Source organism: Bidens hawaiensis, unplaced genomic scaffold (assembly GCF_021521415.1).
Source record: "Bidens hawaiensis isolate Kalapana, Puna unplaced genomic scaffold, B.hawaiensis_p1.1 tig00009541_1, whole genome shotgun sequence".
Taxonomy (NCBI): domain Eukaryota; kingdom Viridiplantae; phylum Streptophyta; class Magnoliopsida; order Asterales; family Asteraceae; genus Bidens; species Bidens hawaiensis.
The window spans coordinates 524,874-544,861 of NW_027491709.1; the positions used below are offsets into that span (position 1 = coordinate 524,874).

General features: G+C 35.6%; 1 pseudogene across 1 annotated transcript; it reads left to right on the forward strand.

The window, feature by feature from the left end:
• The first annotated feature begins 4,280 nt into the window (after positions 1–4,280).
• On the forward strand, positions 4,281–7,453 carry LOC143532756 (phenylacetaldehyde reductase-like; annotated as a pseudogene). Its single transcript, XR_013135241.1, has 5 exons — positions 4,281–4,532; positions 4,600–4,961; positions 6,767–6,932; positions 7,010–7,196; positions 7,314–7,453. The product of XR_013135241.1 is annotated as a phenylacetaldehyde reductase-like (transcript).
• The last annotated feature ends 12,535 nt before the right edge of the window (positions 7,454–19,988 follow it).

Sequence of the window (19,988 nt, forward strand, 5' to 3'; positions counted from 1 at the left end):
TTATTAATTAATTAACTAAGGGTGAACAATCGATGTCAAGCAAATTTAGAGAATTGATTATGACGATAGTTCCATAAACCAGTTTAATGTAACATGTAAAATCAAAGTTAGAAAAGTGAACACTTCAAGTTCAAGTTATGCAATAAAATGAAAAACTATGAATCCTATCGATTGGATAAAAAAATAGACATGAACCGTCAATAAAGATTGATAAGCAATTACTAGACATAATTGAACTTAATCTACCTAATTACTAGTTCATTAATTTAAAAACGCACGTAAATCAATGATCATAGGTAAACTGCTCAATGACTATAAGAATTTAAACTTGAATGTTGATGAGCACAAACTAATCAATTGATGTTAAAGGAGAATCTCATATAAACAACTATTTATCAATCAACACAAACGTAAAGATAGATTAATCAAACAACTAATTTAACTTCAATCCAGTTCTAGACAAGAAACACATACACATTCAGTTTAATCACAAACCCTACACCTAAAGTGATCATAAGTGGTTTAGTCGTCTCTGCATGATGAACGGCTCGAAGATGGTGCAAAATCGCCTACTAGGTCGTCTATGGCTGCTAGAACAGAAGATTTGTTGAATGGTGGCGGGACACTGATTTTAACACCATTCTCATTGATTCATACCACCATATCAATATAATTGGCCATTTTATTAGAGCATGACTGAATCCTCATTTTATTAGTCATTTTCAACTAGGGTTCTAACAGTAGTAAATAAGAGATTTGCCTGAATTTAAACATCCTACTTTCGGTTATAATAATAAAATAAATTTCGTCTATTTTATAGTGGGTCGTTATCGGTTTAGATAAATAGAATATGAGTTGGGCTAGTGTTGGGTAAATGGGTATGGGTTATGGACTTGGGTTATGAAAGATAGAAGGAGAGTCCATGGGCTTAAGCCCATGACCCCTAAATATAAATACCATTAATCATCACTTAATCCACATTCACACATATTCTATACACCACCCAAAAACACACACTTAAGATTTCTCTCTAGTTCTTCCTTATCCCTAGCCGAAATCAAGAAGGAAACCGAGCACCGACCCTAGGTAACGATAGTTTAATATTATATGAGCTTAACCCGTTAGATATAGTTGCAAAACGACGAGCCGACACCGTTAAACCGTTTAAATCACGAGATCCGGGTGGAATCGGGTATAAACCGAACCTATGATGAGCTTAGGGATCACCCTAGCTCAGATCTGGATCGAACATGGCGAAAAACGGTGAAAAACGAGTTAAAACTCGTTTTTCCGGTGAGTTCGCGTTTTTCCGGCGGCTTTCCGGCAATGGCGGCGCCGGAAAGGCGGCGCCGGAAAGTGGTACGAGGTTAAGGGGAATGTCAGAGAATGTTCTGACATTCTCTGACCTAACACTAGTTCGCTAACGGAGAGTTAACGAATTAGAGGTAATTCGTCACCTGATTCGCTAAGGAAAGAATAACGAACTAGCCTTAGTTCGCGTCCAGATTCGTTAAGGAAAGGATAACGAATTAACCCCCAATTCGTTATAGTCATTCGTTAAGGATATAACGAATTAGAAGGTTCAATTCGTTACCTGGACTGATTCGCTATGTGAACTGGTTCGTTATATGGACTGATTCGTTAAAGGACCAGTTCGTTAGAGGGTTCAATTCGCTACAATAACCAGTTCGTTAGAGGGTTCAATTCGCTACAATAACCAGTTCGTTAAGATAAGCTAATTCGTTATGAACCAGTAACAAATTAGAAGTTTAATGGAATGACAGGAACAGTACCTGGACTTAGAAAAGAATGGATTAATTGCAAAGAAGTCCTCAAACTTTTTAAGTTAGTTAATTAAATAATGATTCAAATTTCTAATGAAAAATGTGTTAAGACAGTTAATAGAAATAAAAATTTTCCAAGCTGACCTGGCAGCTCGACCCAGCCAGGGGCTCTGCCCCTTGGACCCTGCTAAGGGCTCCCGCCCCTAGACACCGCTGCCAGGGGAGCTGCCCCCGGACCCCCGTCCATTGAGGGTTATAACTAGAATAGAAACGTGATATGGCTAGTGATAGATAATTGATACGAGTTATTGTTATACAGTTAGTCGTGCCCAACTGAAGAAAGGAATAACCATTAACGGTGAACGTAACCGACTTCAGGTGAGTTTCTAGCCCCACTCATTGTTATGTTTTCGGGGTTGTGTGCATACTCGATGTGATTAGTTAATACACTTATCCTAAGTGATAAGTGTATGCCATATATGTATTATGTGAAATGTATGAATGGTTTCTTATCGACACATGAACGATCTTCGGAATTGCATGTATTGCCAGGAAATGGTTGATGTTATATGTATGTTGTAAGATGAAGAATGAATGATGTATGTATGAAACTTATGATTATGTATATGGAAAAGTATGTTAAAAAGGTATGGAAGAAAGGGTACCGGACCCTGATAATATCCGAGGATGAAGGGTACCGGACCCTGATAATATCCGAGGATGAAGGGTACCGGACCCTGATAATATCCGAGGATGGAGGGTACCGGACCCTGATAATATCCGAGGATGGAGGGTACTGGACCCTAATAATATCCGAGGTATGCAGGGCGAATGCTCTTTATAACGTAAGGTTAGATATGTATGTGTATGAAAGATTGATGGACAGGTTAAGTATGTAATGCGTACCTATGGGCACGTGTATGTGTATGTAAAGTAAGTTCTGTGATTAACTAGAACTCACTCAGCGTAGCTGACTTTTAGTATGCACGCAGGCAAATAGGTTGAGGCCGCTAGCATGATTGAAGACAATGACATGGAAACGAAGATACTGACATCTCGAAGAAATGTTGTGATGTTTTAAAGACTATGTTTCATGTTTAAATAAATTTGAATGTTTGTTAAGACAAGATTTGACAGTTTTGTAAGATATTATGGTTGAAGTTTTATGTTCCGCGTAAAGTTTTAATTAACTATGATATTTAGAACTGTGTTTATGAGTAAATCCAACACTAAAGTAGGGCTACCGGTAACGGGGCCTTACATGAATGTGACATGGTATTGGATTAGTTAGGTAGACAAAATAATACTAAGAAAATCAAACATAACAGTATTGCTAAACACGCTACTAGAGCTTTGTTTCTAGTGTAAGAGCATTCACATCCAATCACTTTTCTTCAAATCCAAAATTATATTAAAAATTACTATATTCTTTTTTCTTTTAATTAAATAATATTTTTTATACCTTATTATTAACATTTCTCTTTCATTTATTCACAATCACTTTTAAAATATATTAAAAAATTATAAGGTGTGAACATTTTCAAATATACTGAAAAATCTCTGCATTTCTCTATCATTCACTCAGAACATCCTAAATTATAAAACATCACTCACATAATATGATGGATTGAATGTAAATGCTCTAAGACTACATTTCTTTCTTTTCATCTCATTTACCTCCTCTTCTCTTCTTTTCAACTTGGAAGGATGGAATTAACCCCAAACTATTCTCCCTTTCTATTCACTTCTTAAAAAAAAAACTCTTACAGTAAATGATAGAGTGGTGCCAATACCAAGTCTCATCTTGCAAAGTCCAAATCAAACTTTCTAATACGACAAACGAATAAATTGTTCACTGACACTATATTATTAATTTAATTTGATGGCAATAACAATTGATACATGGCGGCCAATCCAAATCAAACTTTCTAATAAGATAAAGAACTCATCTTGCAACCCTTAGGCTGCAGGCATTTTGGGTGCCAAGTCAGCACATTAACGCCGGCAACACCACGTCAGGGCGTTAACATGCACGCATTAGGTGGGACACTAAACCATTAACGAGCATTATGAATGATAATTGATAAAGTGTGGGGTCACCTACTAATAGCCGGTTACTTTGTTTTTTACTTTTTTTATTATTTGCTCCACCATCATAACTAGCTAGTTATTACTAGTTAACCCACAACGCGTTAGTTAATAGTTGACTAGTTAATTAGGTTCATATATGAAAATAAAATATTTATAACACAATCTCTACATTATAATATTATACAAGATTTTCTAACATAACAAATTCAATTACTTCATACACTTAACATAGAGAAACCTTTGTATATTTCATCTGATTCCTTTCTCTATGTATATAACCTCCTGTCTCTATGTATACAACCTCATATCGCTGTCTCCATGCGTTAGTGTGTATTAATTAAAGGGTACATGAAAATAAAATACTTACAACAATCTCTATACTAAATGTTACAAAAGTTTTCCAAGGTTTTCTTTCAAACAAAACACTTCAATTACTTCATACATGACACTTAACACACAGAACCAAATTATATTTCAACTGATTTCTGTTGCTATGTATATTAATTAACCTATCTACCAATCTTAATTGTTTGAGACAGATGAGTGGAGAAGAGAAAGTGGTTTGCGTTACCGGAGCTTCAGGGTACATAGCTTCATGGCTCGTTAAACTCTTGCTTGATCGTGGTTACACCGTTCATGCTACTGTCCGCTCCTTGGGTCCGTCTCTTCATCCAACTTTTGAATTTCCTTTAAAACATACTAATTCTATTAAAATACGTCGCAGATGATCCACATTAGACAGAACATCTCCTTGCTTTTGATGGAGCTAAGGAAAGACTATCTTTATTTGAAGCTAACTTAACTGTAGATGGATCTTTTGATTCTGCGGTTAATGGCTGCGTTTGTCTCTTTCACACAGCATCTCCTGTTATATTTTCAGTTGATGACCCAAAGGCGCAACTGATAGATCCTTCAGTTAAGGGAACACTTAATGTTCTTAAAGCAGCTGCAAAAGTTGAATCTCTCAAGAGAGTGGTGTTGACATCTTCGGTGGCTGCAGTTATGTATGGTGTCAAACTTCCAGAGTCTGGTGGTGTGGTGGATGAAACCTGGTTTTCGGATCCGGTCATTTGTGAGCAGGAAGAGGTAATTACTAGAAAACTGTTGGTAATGATCTGTTCGACAAAAGAAAAATCGTTGGTAACTACTAAGTTGGTAATTTGTCTGTGAAGTTAATGTTATATATCCCTTAGTTATAGTTACATCAATTGGTACTGAATCTGCCAATGATCCATCGGTAATAACTACCAAGTAATTACCCAACATTGAAAGTTCTCTAATTTCTAATTTGTAGAGATGTTTGTGTTTTCTTTTGTATTGCTTAATTTCTTTAAAAAGAATGATTATTGGCAATCATATTTACAAACATTGATTATCTGATGACTTCTTTTTTCACGACGGCTTTTGACCGGTTTCAGTTGCGTCAGCATTTGCGAAACCTATACAAAAATATGCTTACGTGTGTGCCACATGACACTGTTCATGTCTTTTAACGACTACGCATCTTAGTGAGCTATAAAATAATAGAGTTAAGTGCCATTTTGGTACCTGTGTTTTGTCTAATTACACAACTTTAGTGCCGTTTTGAATTTATTGCAAATGGCTACTTAAGTTTTCTAAAACTTGTAATTTTAGTATCTTTTTCTAACTCCGTTTATTTTTTCCGTTAAATCAGGGATACTTTCGTAACTTTGCTATTATATTTATTTTTTCTTTTATTTTAATCACATTCCCCCTTTATGCTTTCCTAACCCTAAAATCTAGCACAAAGCATCGTCTCCACCTCTGGTCATCATCGAACATGCTGCTAAGAATCTAAGAAGAGGAAGATCTTTGTTTTATTTGTTTCAATGGTGGTAGTCTCGTCCTCTACTATCGTCGGTTCGTGTTGGTTTTAATTCTGTTTGTGAAACTCAGTGGTGGATAATTGGGGAATTTAGGGATAGATTAAGGGTGAGATATTTTATTCTTGAACTCCAACTTCCATGGAAAATTAGGGAACGACGCTTTGTGTAGTCTGTTAAGATATTTTAGGTTTAGGAAATAGGAATGCATAAAAGGGGGAATATTGTGATTAAAAGAAAGGAAAAAATAAATATAACAAAGTTACGAAAGTACCCCTGACTTAACGGAAAAATATAGACGGGTTTAGAAAAAGGATTAAAATTGCAAGTTTTAGAAAACTAAAGTAGCCATTTGCAATAAATTCAAAAACGGTACTAAAGTGCGTAATTGAACAAACCACAGTACCAAAATGATACTTAACTCAAAAAGTTTTTAAAAGTTAAAACGCATCGAGCCATCGAAGGCTTTAAGCTAATAAGCCTTCATATTTTTTGAAAGTTACAGTTTTAACACGCGTGCCCTTGTACTTGATTTTTATATTTTTCTTATATGATTTAACAAAATGAAGTATTACAAAGACTAAAAATTACTCGTAAATTATAATAATATAGGGGCTTTTATAGAAATGTTCAAAATAAGTTTTTAAAATTATTTTAACCCAAATTAGTTTTCAAGTGCTTAAATTACCTTTTTAGGTATGTAGAAGATTTAGTAAAGATTAAATTAAGTTTATAAATATTTTAGGGTTTTTTTCATATATATATTTTGGGCGCAAGATACCCTTTTTCTGGTGCTAAGCTGGACAACGTGTCATCCTTTTAGTGGAAGATATAAGATTAAAAGCCATAATTATTTTATAAACTTGTTGTTCAAAAGGGTTGTGGTGCAACTTGTTATCGTTACCTGCTACTTTATTGTAATCAGTTACAAATTACTAAACCGGAAATTAAATGAACCGAAATATGGCTCATGAAGCAAAGAGAGAGAGAGAGAGAGAATGGTTTGGAAATTAAACGAACCGAAATATGATTGTATACTCTTTTTAGTGGTGGTATCAAGTTTCAAAGACCCTAGCTGAGGATGCTGCTGTGAAATTTTCAAAAGAGAATGGTTTGGATTTGGTGATCATAAATCCTGGTTATGTGATTGGTCCTCAGTTACAGCCTACTCTCAACGAGACTTCTGAGAAATTTCTAAACTATATAGAAAATGGTAATCGTTCATTATAGCTAAAGTTCATTTTAAACAATGAAGTCTGCATTGAAGTTGTTAAATTTACATATATGCAGGAAAGGAAATATTTCCGGATGGAATCTACATACTTGTTGATGTGAGAGATACTGCTATCGCGCATATATTAGCATTAGAGAAACCGGAAGCTAATGGTAGATATTGTATGGTCGGGGATGTGGTTCGATCATCAGAGATCATAATGATCTTAGACAAACTCTACCCTGATCATGGATATTCTCTTAGGTAAAATATGTATCCTTGGTCTACTTTAAATACTTGTTTTTCTTGTTCTTAGTATTTAGTGATTGATAATATAAGAGGAAGATGGGATTAATTGTTTTTTGTTCAAATTTGGAGAAGGTGTAAAGACAAGTGTGTCGAGGCACTACCATATAGTGTGTCGAAGGCGGAAAGTCTAGGTGTTGAGTTTACTCCATTGAAGGTAAGCCTTAAAGGATACCATTGAAAGCCTGAAAGAGAAGAAATTTATGAAACTATAAGTTCTTCATAAGTTTGTTTGAGAGAAATGGGAGAATGGGAACTTCAAATCCTGAATTGCGTAGTGTTAAATAAGCAATATTTATGTATAAACGAATGTTAAGAAAAATCCTTTTCAATTCATTATACTTTGTGTTTTCTCAACTATGATCACAATTTATCACAATCAGTACCCTATTCACCCATAACAGGAATTTTTGTTCAAACCTATCAGTAAAAATATCACTGAATCCACATGTTTATTTACAAATTTTATAAATGGGCATAGAGAGTCGTACCAAATTTCCCATTATGCTACACCAACCGCACGTCACTATGTTCCTCAATCTTAGGGCTGTAAACGAACCGAGGGTCCGACGAACCGTTCAGTGGCAAGTTCGTTTATATTCATCCGTTTAATAAATAAACGAGTTTGAATAAAAATTTTTCGTTTGGTAAGCTTAGTGAACCAACATGGACATATGCCATGTTCGTTCATTGGTATTCGTGAACGTTCGGTGATGTGGTCATTTATGTTAGTCCGGTTACGTACGTTTATGTGTGTCCGGTTAGGTCCGTTTATGTGCGTCAAGTGAGGTTCATGTATTAACATTTTACTATTAATATTGTTGTTTATGTTTGTCTTTCAATTAGCGTTCGATAGTGTTCATTGGTATCCAATTACGTCCGATAAAGTTCATTGGTGTCCGCTTGTGCTCATTTACAATATTAACGAATGGATGCGAATGAACATGAACAAGTTCAATTCCTTAATGAACGAACATGGACACGAATTTTCGTTTGTAAGAGTGTATGTGAACCGTTCATTTGTCCGAAAAAAGCTTAACGAACAAATATCAACAAGGTCTCATCCGATCCGGTCCATTTCAGCTCGTCTAAGCCCTATATACCCATTCTTCCCATCTCTAATGGATTTTAATCTAGTATTGTTTGTAGTAGGGTGTTGAATAGGTTTGATTGTTGTGACGGTGGTTGTGACAATTGTTGGGAGGGGGGGGGGGGGGGTTGGAAAGGCAGCTTTATGAATATGTTTTGTTCTTTTTCCGGATCGTGAAAATATGAATTGAAAATTTTGATACATAGGTAGAGATAGGGGTGTTCATGGTTCGGTTTGAAACCATGAAACCGTCCAAACCAGTCAACGGTTTGGTTTCACGGTTGGTTTTCTTTCTTAACTTTTGGTCGGTTGGTTTGTAAATTTTCAAACCGTACCGAACGGTACGGTATACGGTTTGTACCATAAACCAACCGTATAAAACCGGACCGGACCAAGTAATATAACTATATTTAATTTTTTAAATATTCCATTATATGTGTGTGTATAACAAATACATTACTCGACAAATAAAAAAACTACTGGTGCATATAATATACATTACTATATATTAGTTATTACTGTATGGTATATACTCAAAGACGCACACTAAATTAAAAAAAATGGGCCAGCCCAATTCCGAAATACACAAACCTTTAATCGGTCTTTCAAATTTTTAAATGAAAAAATCAGTTAGTGTTTATGCTTGTACAAATATTTTTGAGAGCTTTACAATATAAATATCATGCATTATTATGGACATTTTGTATATAAGCTTAAACCGTGAAACTAAACCGGAACCAAACCTTAGCTAACTGTTCGGTTTGGTTCAGTTTAAGAGTTCAACGGTTTGGTTTTGGTTTACGAATATCAAAAACCGTTACTAACGGTTTGGTTCACGGTTTGCCTTAAAACTGTGAAAACCGGACCGTGAACACCCCTAGGTAGATAGTTGAGAGAGTAAAAATATGTGTGATAAGATTCATCGGATATATTTATATGGTAAAAGTAATTTATTTTATTAAGCGATGCATTCTCTTGCGGTGGGTGAAAAATCACCAAACAAGGAAACCTTGAATATGGGCAATGGTATTCCAATCGAGAAGTTTTTTTTTTAGTGCTTTGAGATTATTTTTTTCTCTCAGGGTCCATTCCGAGATTTGTTATACAAGGGGCAAGTTAACGTACAAATGAAATTAACGTGCTATTGAGATAATCAAGTTACTCTACTTGATTCTCACAATTAGGACATTAATTTCCTTTGTATTTGATCCAAACTCGTTATACAACATGTGAGATCACATAGTAAGTAAATAAAAACAATACGCATTTCGGCATTGCATAAAGTCGCAAAACAATTATCGCTCCTAAAACACATTTTATTTTCTGAATTTCTATTAATTTCAAGGCGCATGTTACTTTAACAAATTTACACCGAATTTCTAATGAGAATAAAAAAGTAACCCTAAATTTGGCACATAATTACAACACAAATAGCGGCAATACAATTTTTTGTTGAATAAACCAAGGGTATATTAGGCATTTCACACCAACTAAGTACATTATTAATGCTATAAGTTAAAAGAGTTTTATTATACTAAAGAAATATTTGTGGGTAAGTATTGCAATCCTAGATACATTAATGGGTGACTTAATAAAGTAAGACTATCTCTAGTTTGATCCTGAGGGTGTTCGGATTTTATCACCGGTAGGTCTTTGGGCCAATGGGTTTTTCTAAAACTGAAGATAACTTGAAGGCGTTTAAGGGCTCTGTACGACCGAATTTGGGCTAGCTGACGGTGACCTTTTACCATTGGGTCACCCCGTACAGAGTACCTAAGCATTTTATGTTTATTGACCGTTAAAAAAAAACATCGCAATCACTTGACTGGATCAAGGCGAAATGTGGTAGTGCCATTCAATCTTTTGTTTTTTAAGTTTTTAGATTTTTCGTTTATGTTACTCTCTGTTTATGAGGATTACTAATTTTTGTTTACGATTTTGTGTTGATATCGTCTTTACTGGCCGAACTCATGTCAGTTCGTCATTGCAATGCTGATTTTTTTAATATGTTAATTTATTGTATTTGGCATTGATGAATTCACTTTTAGTTTTGTTTCGGTGCAGTTCCAATACCAACTGAATTCGTGTCATTTCGTCGTCGCAATGCGCACATTTTGTTTTATTAAATATGTTAAATCATTGAATTCGCACATTGATGAATTAACTTTTTTGGTTTACTCCGGTGGCGTAACCATATACCAACTGAATTAACGTCGACTCGCAGTTGCAGCGTGCAGGTTTACCAACCGACAACACGTCGTTTGAAATATATATTTTTTATTATAAGCTTGAATGTCAATAATGCTCTATGTGTTTTTCGTTTTTGAGTTTATTGTTGCTATCGTTATGAACTTAATCAATACAAACTGAATTCGTATCATAATTACACCTTCACAACGCGACAAGTTTTTACCTAGTTATAATTAAATGTTATATATATATATATAATATTATGATTGCTAGAAATTTATTTGGATTTAGTATTTTTATTTTTTTATTGTACGAATGGGACATTTATTTCATTTATTTATTCATGACAGGCCGGTAATGAATATTTTCTTTCTTCTAAAAGGTGACCACTGAGTAAGATATATTTGGAAGTGTCACTAAATCAAATTCAAATGTTTTATAATATTGCGTAGATGATAATGACACAAAACCTAAAACACTAAGTAGTAAAATATATTCGATATATAAAATAAATTCGGGTTTGGATCAAATACAAATACAAATAAAATTAACGTGCTAATTGTGAGAATCAAGTAAAGTAATTATATATAAAAATAGAGTATGTAATTGCATCATAGAGTAATACATAATTACTCTACTTTTATAAATAATTACTCTACTTAATTCTCATAATTAGCACGTTAATTTTATTTGTACGTTTACTTTCCCCAATAAACTCATACAGTGTGATACTTAAGTCATTAGATCAATTTCAGTTCTCTTTATTACTCTGCTCTCCCATTTTAACGATATATTTTTGAATGACGTTAGCTTGGTGGCAAAAGTATCTCTCACAAAGGGTCAAAGCATTTACCAACCTCTCCTTACACAAGTTTGATATTAGAATAGTGGTGTTCTCTCCCTATTATTGGCACATACTAATTGAATTCAAACCTGGGAATTAACTCAGTGGCGGATCCATGATTTTTTATGAGTGGGGGAAAAATAGGTACGATCATATGAATGTCGGTGTAAAACGGGTCGGGCCAATATATTTGGACTCATAAATTTGTTTAACGATATTTATTTACTTATTAAGGGGGTGTTTGGGATTCCTTATTTTTACCCCCCTATGATTTACGAAAACGTCATACGTTACAACCTTGCGACTTATGAAACTTTTCCTCTCACATATTAAGCAAACTCAAACACCTTTCTAACTTTTTAATAAGTTATAAGTCAGAAAGAGGCAAAATAAGGAATCTCGAACGCCTCCTAAGTATTTATGATATGATCAACTTAGTATTTAAGAAATAGTTAATATCTTTGATAAACTCAAACATATATAGATAATGCTTATGAAATTTTAGAGTTATATGCATAAAAATGACGTATAAACACAATATCTAATAAAATTAGAAAACAAAAGGCTATTGTTAAAAATAAATAAACAAATAACAAACGAAACACTTATAGATAAATCGATACGTATTGTTTGTTAATTAAGTTTAGTTAGATTCTGTTAATGTGTAATATGAAATATTAAAATCTAGGGTTGTTTAAAAATCAAATCAAACTAAAAGGTATATTCTATAACTCTATTGAACATGAAGGTGTGAATATCAAACTTAGTATTGAATTTACTATTTTCTTTAACCCATCTTACGGCTTCCACTAACCTTTCTGTCTCTCTCTCTCCCCTAACATGTCCCCTGAACTCCATAAATTTCGATAAGATTTGCGGGGTTCTTAAACTTTGCTAATTTGTTCATCTTAAATAGGATTTCAAATGTTCATGGGAATTAAATGGGGTTTAAATATTTTCTTATGCTTATATGTTATCTTTTTATCCTAATGACCTTCAACTTAATGGTGGTTTTTAAACCTACCCCCCCCCCCCCCCCTTCAGGTGTTAATAAATCCGCTACTGCCTGGGATCTACAACAACCCATAAAATAAGCAAAAATGAAAAGTGAAGAAAATAAAAGAAGTAAATTCGATACCATATTGGTAGAGGAAATATAATGGAATCCTTCCATCTTGGTATAAATAAGAAAGTGAGTTCTTTTCCTACATCGCTATATTATAAAACTAGTAAACTCTTAATAAGAAGGCTGGCTTATATGATAATATTCTTATAAGACAAATCACACCCAATGATCCTGATGGAGGATGCGAAGCACCTGACGTCAAGATTGCAAAAGTCGTTAGGCGGACCCTAGGCGGTCGACTTTGGAGTTGGATGTACTCGGAGTACTCGGACATGTTAAATATAAAGAAAATTAAATTTTGGGCATTACATATATGTCATACTAAGCATAGTTCACGTAAAAAAAAGTATCCTAGCAACTCAATGCCACTTAGCCTAACCTTTGACGAACTTTTGACTGACTTTTAACCGACATGAGAATTACGTTTTACCTTTTTAGGTCAAAATCAGCCCAAGTTAACCGACTTGATCCGATTTTGGCAAATGTTGACCATCTTTGACCAATTCCGGGTAACTAGGCGGAGTTAGAGAAAGTCGCATCGGCACAATACCTTATAGCGATTACTTGGCGAGTACTCGGCCTTGTAGACCTACTATTACAATCATGCCGACGCGTACGGACTCGGGCTCGGGCGAAGTGCGATGGGCGCATTGTGACGCTTTGATGACGCACTTTGCACTTCGCATGCTTGAGATCCGCATTAGTATTTTTGTGGAAAATTAAAAATTTTAAATATTCTCCCATCGCGCTACGTGACGGATTTAGACTAGTCTAATCGTGATGCTGTGTAAGTTATCCAGAAACTTTTGCGGCTGTCACGATACACGATGGACCCTTAAGTAACCCATCGCGATACACGACATGGAGGTTACACTGACGAGAGACGTTGCCTGTCACGTGGCCTAGCTAGGGCTGACTCGGAAAAGCTATGGACCTCGTCGCGATACGCGATGGCCTTATTATAGGTACATCGCAATACGCGCCCGACCTTGAAATCAACTATAAATAGGGAAGAAATCAGCCTTCATTTCTCGTTCACAATTCACTGCTTTCCCTCTCTCAATTTTTTTATATTAATAAGTTGGTATAATACCCGAGTAGTCGTAACGATACCCTCTCCGACTGGAAAAAAAACATTTTTTACACGAATCCGAAAGGCCTGCATGTACAAGCTAAGACATTATGCCATCGTGTTAAGTTTCTAATCACGTGATTATCGTTATAATTATTGGGTTTATATTAATTTAGATACGCAACATTTTGTTTAATCTGGGTGCTTATTACCAGGAAGCTCTTTAATTATAAACTTGCAATGTGAGACATTCGATTTTTTGTACAACTCACATTTGCATGAGACAACTTGTTTTTCAATACTGTCATGATGATTTTTAAACCTATTAAATTCATGACAGATAATCTAAATTCTTTCAAAATATTTTCAAATTGTTTTAAGTACATTACAGTGATTAAGTCTTTGTAGACTTACGATATGGTTACTACTGGTATTGTGGGGTTTTGTATACAAGTCTTTCCTACTGGGCTATTACACGTTACTTATTGCAAGTGTTAGCCAATAAGTAATATGACCACAGTCACAGATACGGTTAAACGACAAGTGCCTTTCGGGAATTTCTAAGCAGGCAGATGTAAAAACATTTTAATATTGTAACTGTAAAATGTGTCATTTATAAATGAATGTACTCGCCGTATTTCATGCTGATCAAATATTTTTAAACATGTTTTAGGTGACTTGTTAGAGACAAATGAATGATGTCTGCGGGCTTCCAGCTTAGATAAGTGACTTGTCACCAGAATAAGAAATTTGTTTTGTAAATTAGGGTTATCCCTATAAAACTTATGTTTGTATAAAAATGGGTTTTATTACCAATTTATGAAATAAGAATCATGGTGTTTTTATAACTCTGATCATTTTTCCAAACTATAGTCCTGATGAAATATTCTGCTGCAATTTATTTTAATAAATAACGATGCCATCACTCGATGTTAACGGCTCCCCTCTTGAGGTACAGGAGTCGGGGGCTATGACAGGATCCTAGAACTATTGTGTTCTACAATGTTAATGATATAGTAGAGAGACTAGAATACTAGATATCTTATTAAATAACCATAGGACTACTTAAAGCAAAGTTAGCTACAACGTTAACAAGACTTAAATCAAACTAGAGAATCGAACTTCTCAACCTACCGACTTATTCCGAGCTATCCCTAAAGGGTTGCAATACATGACTCACACTTAAAGAGTGGCAACCCCTAGACGATACCAGGCTAGCGCCCCTATCATCAGCGGCCTTGATCATCAATGGTATGACAAATTTCACGTCTTGTATCTAGATTTAAGAAATTAAAGATATTGTCCTACTGTTTGTGAGACTGTCACATTTTTTTCCTCTAACATGCATGTTATTTAGCAAATTAGCAAATTATGTTAAAGCTTTAAAAGTGACCGAATCAATTTTTAGTCGACTAAGCAAACAAAAAAAATTAAAACTTTAAAACTCACATAACCCACTTTTCTAATTTAAAAACAAAACTAAATAATAATAATAATAATAATAATAAATAAACAAATAGATAACTAAATAAAACACTTCTTAGCCGGCGAGTAGTGGTTAAGCTTTTTATAAGCATGGAAGATAAAGGGTGGGACCTAAGTTTTCTTTCTTTTTTTTCTCTCATTTATTATATATATTATTTTCAGCGGTTTTAATATATATATATTCTTTAATAAAAAAAGGGCAATTCTAACCACATCGCCGATGTGGTTAGAAAACCGCACAAGACGCGACGGTAAGGGCTAAACGCGGCGGTGTGGTCAATCAATCAAATCAACTATCATCTCACGGTTTCAAATTAGCATATTATTATCATTAATAATAATATTACTAGTATTAACCTAAGTTGATAATTATTAGAATTTGATTTAAATATAAATTTGTTTTAAATATATGATTATGATTATTATGATAAAAATGATATATATTTAAATAAATATATAATTAAATAAGTGATTTTACTCTATAATTTGAGGTGTTGGCTATTTGTTTAAAAAGTTATTATATGTATTATACATCTTCATTTTGCTTAGATTTTTGGTGTTTTGGAATCAAAGCTCTCCTCGTTTTCTTTTTTGTTTATGTAGTTAAACTAATATTATGATCATGTTTATGTTACTACTTGGTTGGATTTTAATAATTGTAACATTTCAATATTAGAAAGCATAAAAAACATAAAACCATGTGATACAAAATATAAAAGTTCATAACAAGTTCCATAACAAGTTCATAAAAACTTCATAACATACAAAATATTAAAGTTTGATAGAATATAACAAAGTAGTCTAAATCAATATTTACACTACCGTGTCCCCGTCGGTTGAGGCTTAGGCGCCGCCCCTTGATGTGCTAGCCTTGTGATCAAAGCGTGGGGGAGGTAATGTGTAATCCTCACCGCGATGTCGGCTGGCCTCCCTCTCCATCATCCAATCCATTTGACGTTGCATCCGTAGCACCGCGACCTCTACTCTCTGTAATCGTGCATCCGTGGCGTGGTGCGTGCTGCGGCACTCGTGGCTGACATTAAAATGAGAATTAAACGTTAATATTTAGACATAAACAAATAAATATAAACGAGTTATAAAAGTAACCTGAACCTGCTTCGTTCTATCCGCCGCCTCATCCTCCCCTCCCCTCTGTCCTCGTCCCCCGATTGCTCTTCGTGGTTGTCGTCGACGTGCACCTCTGGGGCAATCAATGGTGGAGGCTCGACTAATGGCATCGGTATGTACGGTGGCATACCGAAGTCCGTGACGAGACGGTCTCTTCTTGTCCCGTCGGGGTCCCTAAACTTGAGAACAATACGCATGTCCTGGGCACTACCACGGGTGAGCTCGCGGGGGGATACTGTCGGGATCGTAAGGGTATCTAGCTGTCTTTCAAGTCCCAAATAATGCGCGATGCGCGTCACGTAGGGGCCACCGAGCAACGACCCTCTTCCCTGCCTGTGGGGGTATGTGGCGATGTAGTAGGCTGTCACACCCTCACTTAGGGCCTAGGCGTGTGACCAATAGTTGGTACCTGTTTTGAAAATATATCAGAGTTTTAACGGAAGTCTTTAGTCTATAATAAAATATTAATTTATATTTTGAAACACTAGTTTATTTGTAAAATATAATAAAATATTTGATTTAATATAAAGCTTCTCGAATAATAAATATTCAAGAGTTTGATTTTCAAACCTTTGTTTTATAAAACTTTATTTAAATATTGTTTGCAATATTTTAATAATTTAAAATATTGAGCCATCTCTACCTTGCGAACATCTATCTCCATGAGTTGGCTATAATTCCATGCTACCTGTGCTAACTTTATTTCCTGTAATATTTGGGGGGGAAATACGTCAGCGATATGCTGGTGAATCGTTGACTCTAAAAACATTTTATAAATCTTTCTTTGACTGACAAGATAGTTTTCATGAAACAATCTCAGCAGAAACGTCTATTATTTCTGGGATTGTGCCACTGCCATACACACACAATTACGGTTCTCCGGGAGCTGTTACCCTTTGGAGAACTTTTATTATGACCTCTAGTCTGCGGCCACGTAGCCTTGACTGGTAGACTAGATTGATTATGTTTGGATCCAGACACATGTGTACTCGGTCTGAGTTGTTTTTATTTTCTATCTTGTATTTTAATAGGGATCACGTAATCCCATAAATCTTTATTTGACTGTCTTTTAAGATAAACAACCCGTTTATCTTGACTGAAAATGTTTAACATATTCACCTGTGACTGTCTGTTCTGAATGATGTGGTGATCTCGTTTGAAAACCTTTTGTAAATGAATGATTGAATGATTGACCTATAATAAAATAGGTTTATATAAATACCCGGATCGTCTCTTAATCCAGCTACATACCTTTAGTCTGGCTTTGATAGCTTAAACCTTGATTGATCTTTTGTTTGAATGAAACATGTTTGATATGAAATCTTTCTCTATATTTACTAACCATGTGCTATGTTTATTCTTCAAGAAGAAATGTCTATAATATGTTTCTTCTTCAAGAAGAAACGCCATTATCTATAACCCTTGTATGTTAAGTCTTATGTTTCTTAATTATAAAGAAACACTATTTTGACTATAACCTTTATATGTAAACTTTTACTTTTCATACTATTTCAACAATACCAATTTGTAGTAAAAGCTTAGGTTTCTTAATTATGAATAAACTATATTTTTGCTATAACCTTTATGTATAGAATTTTAAATAAATCTTAATTTAATTGTTATCTTTAATTTTTTAGATTAAGGTCTAGGCTATACCCCTGACTAGGGTCTAAGCCTTTGGAATAATAATATTTTATTTGGGCAGAACTCTTACCTTGCTTAGCTTATTATTTTCTAGATTCTCGGGCAGCACTTAGACGCTTGCTCGTACTTTGAGAATCTTGATCAACAAATCCTCAGCACGCAAATCGAGGCAACGTTCGGGAGTCGTCGGGTCGTGCACGTACTTCGAGGCAGAATGTCGGTTCGGCACGGTTTACGAGATCGTTATGCGTTACGAGGTCGGTATGCAAAACTAGGTGCGCCGGTTGTCGGGATTGTCGGCATGAACTTCGAGGTGTCGTCGGTATATGGTGCGGATTACGAGGTTATTATTTGTCGGGTCGCGGCACGGAAACCGAGGTTAAATCTAGAGAGAGAAAGTATTTCTAGAGAGAGAGTGGGATGTGGGTGTGAAAATGAATGTGCCATCACCCTTGTATTTATAGTTGAATTCCGGTCCCATCGATACGCGATGGCACCTTTCTATTGGCCATCGCGTATCGCGATGACACGTGTATCTTAGAGAGTGCCACGTGTCGCCACGTGGTGGACACGTGTCACTTTCTTACACACCCTCTGCCACGTGTTGACACGTGGTGTACACGTGTCGTTTTCTAAGGCACGTTATGCCACGTGTTGACACGTGGCCTGCCACGTGTCGCGATGTCTGCCACGTGTCACCTCCGGGTGACACGTGTTGATGTGTCATCAAGGACCATCGCGTATCGCGATGGGTCAATAAATCAGGATTTTTATTTTTAAACCCCTTTAGTTTTACGAACATGTCATTTTTGGATTGGAATTTTGGGGATGTTACATAGGCGAAGCCATGGGCGAGGTTGCAATCGATCTTCGTCAACAGGCACCGCAGAAAGAACAAGTCTGAGAGTTTGCAGTGGTCAGCACCTTGATGTCGACCTTGTACTGACGAGACTATCAGCCTGTGTAGGTACCTGCACAATGAAATATAATATAATGTAACGTAATATATTACAATTTAACGTAATGTAATGTAACATAGGTTCACGTACCTGTACAACGGGTCAATGATGCAGGAGGATTTTTCTTGGCTACCTTTAGGGAAAGGCTTACTCGCAATCGCGCGCCACCAAACGCGCAGATAATCGTCCGCGGCCCTGCGGACGCTCTCGGTGTAGATCGGCTGCCGGACCTCCTCCTAATGGGGGGTTTCAAGAATATGGTCTGGTTCTGGTTGTGACCGATACGCATCACCTACTGGTAATGGGTACGAACGTTGACTACATGAATATGGCTCCTCGGTATTAAAATGGTACGAAGGCTGGGCAACGTAATGCGGGTCTGCTGATAAATGGTATGACGGCTGACCGTAATCATGTTCAGGATGTGACAAGTACGAACTGCTGCTAGGCGCCAAATACCAATCCGGTTGATCGTGCACAAAATATTCCTAACAAAATATATTGTTAACAAATCTAATTTCAAAAATTAATGACGACGGGTAACCCAAATAAACATGTGACGATACCTGGACATAGAGGTGCACAAATCGGTTTTTTTGAAAAAACCGGTTCGGTTATTAACCGGACCGGTTTTTTTTATCCAGAAAAAAACCGGTTCGGTTAATAACCGGACCGGTTATTAACCGGTTTTTATTGCTGAAAACTCAAACCGGCCAAACCGGTTTGGACCGGTTTAAAACCCGGTTAGAACCGGTTATTAAACCGGTTTTTTATAACCGGTTTTTAATAACCGGTCTAACCGGTTAACCGTTTTTTTTTTTTTTTTTTTTTTTTTTTTTTTTTTTTTTTTTCTTTAGGGTTTAGGGTTTCGTTGTTAGCATTCTTTGCTTGGAAGATTAAAAACACATAACTTTCATTTATAGCTTTTACATTAAAAATACAAACATTAAATCGTTATCGCATATTCGTAACTCAAAAATACAAACATTAAAGAATGCTTAGACACGATTACATTAACAAGTTGATGTTTGTTACTCATTTTCTTCGCTACCCGATCCCGAGCTATTCCTTAGGTAATCGTCGTACGCGGCTTCTTCATCGGTCATTGGTTGAATGTGTCCTTGATTGACCTCGTCTTCATACAAGGCCGCCTCATAGTCCATTTCCCCCTCGAGTGAGCGTTGATGTTGTGCCCTGTCTAAAGAGTCCAAG